Consider the following 11354-nt stretch of genomic DNA (forward strand, 5'->3'; position numbering starts at 1 on the left):
GAATGGATATTAGCTGCTTAAGCATGGACCGGGCCAGATTATTCATATGCTAAATATTAGTATTCATAGCAGAAGACTAGGGATATTACCAGTTGGAACAGCGAACCCTTTAATAATGTATTCCACAGGACAGGCGGAGCTCTGGGTTTTCTGGTCAAGCGTATTGCCTTGAACAAGCATTAAACCCCTTTAGATACATTGGGATCCTTGGCAGAAAATGAGAAACACATAAAAGCAAACAGATAGTAACCCCTGGATAGTCACAAGAACTATGTAGTCAAGCACACAGGAAATGTTCAACGAAGATTCTTAGAAGATTCTTAATAGTTGTTTTTAAAAGAGGAGTTAAAAGTTCTCCCAGGGTGACCGGGCATTATGTAACCCAAGGATTATTGGCAGGGTGGCAAGATCAGGGGGACAAATATGGTGCAAGGAAAATACTAGTGGCCCACATTCCTTTCACTTCCCCTCATATTTTAAAATTCAAATTGTGTCAGTCGGGGTTGACGATGTCTTTTTGGATTATTTAAGGCTTGTAATTTCATTGCTCTTTACTAGGTTTTCCCTTATTACAAACAATGCTGTAGATTGTGAGACAGGCCCACACGTCGTTCATGTATTTTACAATAGAATTTAGTTAAGGAGCCAAATACCTCTACGGCTAGATTTCTCCTCGGTGACTCAGTCTGCACAGCTCTCTGGAAGTTGTCTGCTATCTTTTAAATGTAGAGACATCTCTACATTTCCTCAGAAAGCACTATTTCAGAATTTGTATGAGGCAAAATATAGGAAATTTGAGCTTTAATTTTTTACCATTGGATTCACAATTTTCTGCAATAGTAGATGAATAGATATATTGGATCTAATTTATCCATTTGTTATATTATACATTATATAATCTGATGACTGATATGCAAAAAGAATTGAACTCAGGAAAACAGATGTTTCTTGTTCATCGAAGACTCTTGTTACACTTAAATATGAAGAAAGACAATTGATGCAAACGTTTTTATAATGATGATTTGAGTCCTACCGGGTTGATGTATTCTAAGCAACTCTGATGTAAACATGGCCAAATTACCTTCTCATTTGCCTCTTTGTTAGAAAATGATTATTACAAAAACAACGAAGAGGCAAATGGAGACCCTGTAATACATCTGGAGGAAGATAATTAACCACATTAAAGTTAGACTTTTACATTAAGGTGCACCTTTAACGAATGTTCAGCTTATAAAATCTTAATGTTAATGACATCCTTAATCAGAGAGTGTTGAAACCTACCAGGGGCACTAACTGTATTTGTTTCACCTTTATCAAGTAGATTCATTTATATTTTTGGAACCATTTGAACCTTCTAACAATATTTTCTGCTTATGTTGAAAAATTCACTAGTACAATTGATTGCAGTGTCATCGATTCAATCTTTGAAAAGGTCAATTTGTTTTGCTTAGATGAAAATGTTCTCCCTGGCCACAGGCTGCACCCTAAATTCCCAAAGCTTTTCGCCCTTGTTCCTTTCATTAAAATGCCTTTCCCTTAATCTTCAAGAGGTTCACTCCTTTTTGTCATTCATGTCTCCCCTCATGTGCCATTTCTTTTGAAAGGCCAGAAATCCGCCATCTAAAGTAACCTCTTTAGTCACTCTATTACAGTCTTGGTTTCCTTCATTTCACTAACTCCTACTTAGTTATTCAAAATCATTTTGAGTACCCCCAGTAGCGTGTGCACCATTGAAGTACTTGAAAATGAGGCGATGGTTAAATCAGTAAATCTCCAGTCTCTTGGAGTTTATATTTCTGAAATCATCTTTAGTTTGGTTACTTGTTACTATATTCCCATAAAAATATAAGCTCCCCAATAAAAGGAAACTTCTCTTTCTAACTCACCATGGGATGGCCATTTTCTAATACTAGGCTGATGATTAATAATAAAGCCGTGGTGTTTTCAATTGCATCAGGTATTTTTTGAGAGCTGAACAATGAGACAGGAAGACCATGGAAGACTGGATGCAGTGGGTCATAATATTGAAAGTCCTGTGGACCGTCAGAAGAAGACACAGATCCATCATGGATTAAGTACAACCAAATTGCTCTATTGAGTGGAGTATGGTGAGACCTGGTCTCACGCACTTTGGACATGTCATCAGGAAAGAACTGTTCCCGCAAAAGGACATCATGTTTGGGAAAGTAGAAGGTCAGTGAGAAAGAGGAAGACAATTAAGAGGTAGATCGACACTGTGGCTGCACCAGCAGGCTCAAATATGACAATGATTATGCGTTAGTCCGGTGGACTAGAGAAACAAATTCATAGCCACTCACAGGTGTTTGAGAAAGAGCTTTCTATACAAGAACAATTGTATATTAAGAAAACATCCCAGCTAGGTCCAGATCAAGCCCATAAGTCTGATATTAGCCCATACGTCTGATAGCAATATATAAATTCCTCTTCAGACTCACAAAATACATGTAATGGTGCCGAAAGCAGGAAGATTACAGGCCAGTGGGTGGAAAGTCTCCTGTATCCAGTGGCAATGGAAGCATCTCAATGCTGGTAGGAGTCTTCACATGGCTCCTTCAGCTTCAGGGCTCTAGCGTAGCTCCATGTAGCTTGTCAGAAGGATGACAAAGCTGAGAGTGTCTTGCAGGGAGTGTATCTGTGTTCCACCTCCACCACGCTATTTATCTCCTTAGTGCCTCCAAATGAGGTCATCAAGCTGCAACCTGATTGAGGGGCTAAACACCATTCCTCACTCTGAAGTCTCAAATTGACTACAGATTATGTATTTACCACAGATGATGAGACTGGCACAGCACTGGGCAATGTTTCCTTTTATTGAACATAGGATCACTATGCCTCAGAGGTATTTTGAAGGCCCCAAACAACAACCACAATACACTGTTGAATAAGTGAGTCTATTTTCATAAAACTATTTAGCTTTAACTATGCCTCTATTTCTCTGACTAACCAGAATTCCATGCTTTCCATTTTCAGTGTAAAAATACTGAATGAGAATGCTTCCTGAATGTACCATGATAGCTGATTATTCGCTGTGCTTCTTGTTAGTCTATTTCACAAGTTGAGATTATCTGGGATTAGGTTAGATTCTTCTCAAACTTCATTATGCCAAAACATTATTTTTTTTTAAACTGCTACAAATAAATCACCTTAAAGTGACTTCAAGGAACATACATTTATTATCTTAAAACTTCTTTGGGACTGAAGTTTCAACACAGGGTAGCCTGTTTATTCCTTCAGAATCTCTCAGTGAATTGCACGCTCGGCCCTCCAACAGGTCTGAGGGACAGTGAACTGGCCCCCTGTTTAAAAAGTTTGAGGACCCCTGTATCTAAACCAGTGGTTCTCAACCTTCCTAATGCTGCGACCCTTTCATACAGTTCCTCATGTTGTGGTGACCCCCAACCATAACATGATTTTCAGCTGCTACTTCATCACTGTAATGTTGCTACTGTAATGAATTGGGTGACCTCTGTGAAAGGATCATTCGACCCCCCCAAAGGGTCGCGACCCACAAGTTGAGAACTGCTGACACATGTGATGTGCTTCTTGCCCAAATCCAGGTTCTTGGTATTTCTGAATGTACTGTGTCAGATCCATGCTTGATTTCGACAGGGGCCACCTTTAGTTCTTACCATTCTGGCCTCTGGTCCATGGTGGCTTGCCTTGTCAAAGTAGGTAAGTTGGGAAGGCCATGAAGTCAGATAGGAAGAGAGAAGTCAGGATCGTAGACGTGATTGCCCGTCTCCCTGCCATCGTTTACTCCTAACAAGCAAGTCACCCACTAGACTACATTCCAGGGGAAAGTGTTGGACAAAGAGGTGTGAACTTTAAGTGGCTGAGATCACCGGGGGCATCTTAGAAGCAGCCTGCCACCACAATTGCACGTGTTATTTTAATGATATGGCTTAATTAGTACTGAAAACTAATGGTTTACGAGAGTGAAGAGTTGGCATAAGAGTGGTTATGTGTGTCATGAAGAGAGGATACAAGGTAATATGCTAAATAAACCATGAATTATGTGTGAATTAGAACAGTGCAAAAAAGAGGCCATCTATAATTCTGCATGCACACATAATCCCGAGTGTCTAATGTTTTGCCTTACTTCAAAGCAATGCAAATTGAACGTATAAATTATAACTGATTTGTGTGGGTACAGTTTATGCAACACAGATGAGATAGAAATTTCATCAGCCATCCTCCAAAAATGAGCCCTCGTGGTGTAGCGGCTGATCAGTTGCATTGCGAACCACAGAGTCATTTGAAGCCACCAACCAATCAGTGAGAAAATGAGAGTTTAGACCCGTAAACAGTCACCGCCTCGCAGGCCCCCAGGGGCAGTTCTAGGCTGCGCTACAGGGTTGCTGTAGCAGAATTGACTCAGGGCAGCGGGTTTGATTTTATCCTCAAAAGCTCCTGCCATTGGATACAAAATATGGGTAACCCAAACGTTTTGATTAATTTAGTTTGGTGTGAATTTTGAGGGGAAAAAAGTCCTGGGATTTACATATTGAATATCAAGTGCAAGAAATTGAATGCTAATAGGTATACTTCTCAGAAATTTATAGAAGAGTGAATCATTTATCAACAGAGAGTCATTTATCAAGATCAGGTTTGAGAGAAACGCTACAAAATTGAAGAACACAGTCCACGTGCCACCCTGCCACAGTCACTGCGGATCTAATGGCCGAGAAATCAGAGCGTACAGCACGTTCATTCAGGAGCCAATCACTGCCGCACTGTGTCACAATGTCGCTTATATACAAACTTGCTGTTTTTAAAATTAGCAATTTCTAGAGCTTGGCAAACAAATCTTTTCATCTAGTTTAATGCACGCACAGACCAGCATGCATGGATCCTGAATTATTTAGATAAACATAAAGGAGGAAAGAAAAAACTGAATTGAAAAGTAAAATTCCACTTTCACACCTCAATGTAAGAAACTGAACAGAAGGCACCGTGGGCTCGGTTCAGTTTCTCTTAAGGGGAAACTCTGGGCGATTTCGCTGTCAGATTCCCTAGAGTGGACTGTGCCCCAAGCAACGCTGTGAATGACAGGATGGAAATGGTCTTGTGCCATCTTCAAAATTCTCCTTATATTTCAGCCGATTGTTGTACCCAATGTGTTCATTCATCTTATCTAGGGCCTTCCTCTTTTTCCCTGGCCCTCCACCTTCCAAGCATGATGTCCTTCTCCAGAACTGGTCTCCCTCGATACCATGTCCAGAGGCTCTGGGATGAATTAAGTCCTATCATCCTTGGCTCTGCGAAGCATCCTGCCTGTGCTTCTCTGTAGAGTTATAGAACACTTAACAAAGATAGGAAAAACATGTCCCTGCTTTGAAGATACAGGTTAAGAATTCAGGTCATGTAGGATCCTGATGATTCTTAGTCAGAGACTTTTCCAGTGTGGCATTGATATGGATGGGCAAGTGATGGGAGGGCAGGTCTGACCTCTGGCTGCACAGGGTGAAGGAGAATCCGTCTCCACACCGGCCCAAGGCCGATGGCCGCACGGCAAAGGTCAGAGAGGCCTCCATCCTCCGTCTTCCTTTAGCCTGGTCTCCTAGCAGCCGTCCCTCCTTTGCCACTCTGCATCTCGGTTGGGTTTGAAAATCGGTTGCAATGACGACACAGATCTCACAGACCATACTCACGATTATGGGTTTTTTAGGAAGGTTATCAGATTGTCACAGTCAGAATTCCAAACAAACAACAAACAAACAAACAAAAATAACGTGAAGGATATTGCCCTTTGTCTGCAGCAGTCCCTTTTCTCAGCCATGCTAGCAGACACGTCTTTCTCAGGACTTTAGTTTTCTACTCACGCAGTCCCCTGGGCATCTTCCCTACTCCAGAAAGTATTTAAAAAAACTTCCTTTGGGTGGATCAATGTCCACAGGGCACCCCTCTCTGGAAGTCAGCCTCCTTTCCTGGACTGGGAGTGCCATCCCTCTGCCTCACAGGCCCCGTGCCCTGCTGTGGTTTGTGCTCCGTCCCATGGTTCCTGCGCCACTTCCACCACCTCAGGCAGGGCCCTGCACCCCCTCTGCTAGTGGTTGTCTTGTCTTGATGCTCTTGGGACTCTTCGGTTCTTGCTGCTGCCATGGTTCACGTGTACCCAGTGGAATGGTAAAACTGACCAATCACCGAGTTAGTCCTCCAGACCACATTTGCAGGATCCCACCCACTCCTTCGATGGGTGTTATAAACGCTATGGGTAGGAGAGTCATCTAAAATAATTTCACTTCACTACAATGGAATAAAACTCTGACTTCGGTTTTTTGCTGAATATATGCCATACATTTAGCAGAGACTGACGTTATTGTTGTCAGGTCTCTGAAGCTGGTTCTGACTCATAGCAACCCTATGTGTATAACAGAACAACACACTGCCCAGTCCTGCTCTATCCTTACGCTTGTTCTTGTGGGTGAGCTCCTTGTTGCTCTTCTGGTGTCAATCCATCTGTCAGGGTCCTCCTTTTGGCTGACACCCCTCCAAGCATGTTGTTCTTCGCCAGGGACTAGTCTCTCCTGACTCTCTGTCCAATGTGCACGACGTGAAGTGTCGCCATCCTTGCTTGTAAGGAGCATTCTGACTGTACTCCTCCCGAGAGAGATCTGTTGTTCTTTTGGCAGTCCGTGGTATTTTCAGTCTTCTTCCCCAGCACCACAGTTCAAAGGCATCGATTCTTCTTCAGTCTTCCTTATTCAATGTCCTACTTTCACATATGTATGTAGTGATTGAAAACATCAAGACTTTAGTCAAGGGCACCTAACATACTTTCCCCCAACACTCTAAAGATGTGCAGCATATTTACCCAACGCAACGCCTTTTTAAAAAAAATCTCTTGACTGCTGCTTCCATGAGCATTGATTGTGAATCCAAGGAAGATGAAATCCTTGACAAAGTCACCCTTTTCCTGGTTTATAATAATGATACCTACTGATCCAGTTTAAGGATTTGGGTTGTCTATACATTAAGTTGTAATCATCTTGAAGGCTGCGATCCTTGATCTTCATCAGCAATTACTTCAAATCTTCTTAACTTTCAGCAAGCCATAGTGTATCCTCTCCATATTGTGGCTGTCAATCAGCCTTTCTCCAGTCTCCAGACTGGGTTCTTCTTTAAAAAAATGAAAGACATTGCAAACGAGTCACTTCCAGCTATGACAAGTCCATGTGACACAGAGTAGAAGTATTCCAGGGTGTCTGGTCAGTTGTAATTTTAACCAAAGCAAATCGCCTGGCCTTTCTTTCTTGTTGTCACTGGGTAGCAATCAATTACACACTGCAGGTGCCACCCAGCCATGCCTTCAGCGCCACAATGAACCCTAATGAAACGCACTGGGAGAGTCTGATAATGTCACTCTGTACGGGAGTAGAAACCTCTATCTTTCTCCAGAGGGGCTGCTGGTGGTTTCCAACAATAAACCCATAAATTACAAAATATAATTAAGGCTGTAGCGAGTCAGGCTGAGAATGATACATACATAGACCATTCTGAAGCAGAGTAAATGGAAGAAAAATCACGTGCTAAAAATACCTTAGAGTGTTTCAGTTAAAAGGACCAAGGCATTGTATGTTCTGTCCCTTCTTACTCCCCAAAGAAATTATCCTTGTATGTGTAAAGTATGAAAGTTTCAGGATACTCATAGAACAAATGTAGGATTGAAGACAATGAAGTGGAGTTGGTAAGCCTTCTAACCGCCAGCACTCAGAGATTCACACTGGTCTTTCAAGATGAGCCAGTGTCTGCCACAGGAGTGGAGATGGTTGCACAGGTGAACATCCTCACCCACGAGCACCTGAAAACGCCAATGCTGCCAGACGCATGCTGTGGTGTTGCTGCTGGTTATGAGAAGATGTTTTCGCCTTAAAACCAGCACGTCTACATTCTAATGCTATTTTCCTCTCCACCCTGATCATCTTTGGCTAAAGACATTAAGTATTTATGAGATATACATATAACTGAGGATTATTAGTGATTGACCACAAACATAACCCATAAAATATTCATTATATATCTTTGAATTATTGATTGAGATTACAAATGTTCAGACACAATATGCAAATTAAGGTTGAACATTTTTTCCTTTGTCAAGGATTAAACAGAAATGTTTTATCCACATTCATTATGGAAAGCTGACAATGACAGTAAACTGTGTGTTTTAAATTTATTTTGTTAATGTCCTGGCATAGATCGAGACTACTGGATAAAATTGATGGGTCGGTGAAATGACATTAATAACAAAAGTCGTCGAAATGGTAACCTAGAGCTGAAGTGGCATGTGTTATGAGCCAGACCCTATCCCAACACTTTCTATAGGTCATATACTCCATCGATATGGAGCTAGACTCATATAGCTCATATGCTCGCTAGGACAACTGTTATTATCACTACTTCACGTCTGAAAAATTTAAATACAGGGAATCAAGTCACTGGTCCAAGATAACAAGGTTTGAAGTAGCAGATCTTGGATTTGAACCCAGAAAGTCTGACATCAGAATCCATGCTGTGAAGTACTAAATCAAATTGCCTACTCTAGGCATTACTCAACCCAAAACCGAACCAAGTGCCATCGAGTTGATGCCTACTCAAAGCAACCCTGTAGGATGGGTTGGAACTGCCTCTCTGGATTTCTGAGACCACAATGCTTTACAGGAGCAGAAAGCATTGTCTTTCTCCCATGGAGTGGCTGGTGGTTTCAAACTACTGACCTTGAGATTTAGCTGCCCAGTGTGTAAATCACTAATGCCACTAGGGCTTGACTCTGAGTAAACTCCATGGTAGTGAGTTTGAGTTTGTTTCTGGACATATCTTGCAGGAGCCCTGGTGGTGTTGTGGTTCCACGTTGGGCTGAAAGCGTCAAGGTCAGTAGTTCGAAATCATCAGCAACTCTGCTGGAGCAAGGTGGAGCTTTCCACTCCAGTAAAGAGTTAGAGCCTCTGAAACTGACACGGGCCATTCTACCCTGTCCTGCAGGCTTACTTTGAGTTGGAACCAACACGATGGCAGTGAGTTTGGTTTGGGTTTGTGTGTGTAACGTCTACTAGTAAGCAATTTGACATAGTAGTTAAGAGCATGGATGTTGAAGTCCAACTTTCTGGGTTCAAATCTTGGTTCTGCTACTTTACTACATATACTCAAAAAATAAATAAAACAAAACAAGAAACTCAAACTCACTGCCATTGAATCGATTCCGACTCAAGCCATGGTGGCACAGTGGGTTATGTATTGGGTTGCTAACCACAAGGTTAATAGTTTGAAACCACTCGGTGCTTCACAGGAGAAATATGAGGCCTTCTACTCTTATAACAAGTTATTGTCTCGGAATCCCCGTCAGCAGTGCTACCTTTTCCCCTCAAATCGTTATGAGTTACTAGATGTACAAGAACAGAAGCCTACACAAGGCTGTTCTGTTTGAGGACTGATCCAAAGGCATTTTGTAACGAAAAACAGAACTGTCTAATTGTAAATCGGTCCCCCTGGGGAAGGCAGTCTTTCCTTCTGAAGGAAAGGAGAAACAAGGCTCTCTATATTACAGCTTCATGTAAAAAGGTTCTGAGCAAGTGGTGGCTGATTACAATGACAACTGAGGATACATACAATTACCCCTTCACGCTGGGAGAGACTCTGATTTCAATTTCACTCAATGATTGGAACACCCGTTACAGGTTTAAAATACTGTAGCTAATTTTCATTGCCTAACCACTTGGCATTTCAGACAAGTGACAGGACGCGGGAGGGGGTGGGGATCGTGGGGTACATGCACATTGGACAGCTCCTTAAAAAATTTGCAGTTTGGGGAACGCCGAGGAGCAATTTTACCTTGACCTATAGGGTATTTGGGGGTACAAATGGGCTCATTTGCATCGGGTTTTGGTTTTCAAAGGTGAATAAGGTTTTGTGACCCAGAGGGAAGGAGATGGCCTTGTGCCAAGAGCAAATCAGGAAGAATCTGTTGTTGAATTCCTTCTGATGGGACAGCAAGCGAAAGTTTGAAAATACGCGACCAAGTAACTTCCAAATTTATAACAGAAGAGAAGGTGATTTTAGGAATATTCAGATGTGGGTAAAGTTTACGTGGCAATAAGCATGCTCCACAATGTTTGCCCTAAGGGATGTGAGACACGGTTGGAAATAATGTCCATGAGAATGCAGATGGAAGATGCATGCAAAGACATTGATTGAGCTTCTTGATTTCAAGATTTCCCTCCAGAGCCCTGGTCAGTATGTCCATCTGCCTGTGAGCCTGAGTGAAGCACTGGGCTTCTAAGCACAGATCTGTAGGCCAGACCTGCAGGAAATGGGAAAAAATGAAGCTGTCGGCTCCTAAAAAGGTTTTTCAGAACCTCTCAGGTGCCGTTCTTCTCCATAGTGCAGGGTCGTTAAGAGTCAGGACAAACTGGGTATTTGTATTGTGATTAGGACCTCTCAAGCCGGCTCGGACCCTGTGCACAGCAGAACAAGGCACCGCCGTCCCTGTGCCACCTTCACCCTTGGGTGCTGTGCCAGCCTCGCTCTTTGAGCGGCTCGCTCTTTTACTTGATAAATCACAATGTCTCTTTCAAGGAACGAGGCTCTCTCGGTAAGATGTCTAAAGTAAATGAGACTGAGTTCTTCCAGTGATAAGAAGCTTTGCTTTCACAGATGCTTACATGCAAAATTGTGTTTTTGAGAGAGTAACATGGAGCTTTCTTTTGCAATTCAGAAAATAGGCAAAATGAACAAAATTATTAAGAGCATTAATAGTATTTTTAATTTATCTTATTTACCTGAAACATATCTGTGCAACATTTAAAATAAACCTGGTACACTTCTCACTAGCATTTTCAATTAGCCTATAATATAATTACAGAATTATATGTTTGTTAGTAGCTCTTCCTTATTAACATTGGTGGGTCATCCAATAAGCAAGATAAATAAGACCTTCTTCTGTTTATTTACTAGTCTGTCATGAACAATTTCAATTTTTAAAAATCACATCAAAGTCTCTGCTTCTAAGGTCTGCCTGGCATCTGTCTTGCTAGCAACCCCCATGCACCTCCCACCTCCACAGTACCTGTAAAATTAAAGCTTTTGTTTCAAGTTTATAACACCGATAGAGAGGGAGCATACTCAGTAAGCAAATTAGCACGAATACACCCGTGCTTATCCAGTTTACTGAGAACCTCACTTTTGCTTACTGATAGAAACAACCCAGAATGTAAACGATTTTCTTTTCATGTGTAGAAAAACTCTATCAATACACACAAATACACAGAGCGCACACACACATATTTACTGCTTGTAACACAGACTATTGACCTCATGGTCTTAGCTGCTTAAATCTATGT

This window comes from Tenrec ecaudatus, chromosome 9 (assembly GCF_050624435.1).
Source record: "Tenrec ecaudatus isolate mTenEca1 chromosome 9, mTenEca1.hap1, whole genome shotgun sequence".
In the NCBI taxonomy this organism is placed as follows: Eukaryota; Metazoa; Chordata; class Mammalia; order Afrosoricida; family Tenrecidae; genus Tenrec; species Tenrec ecaudatus.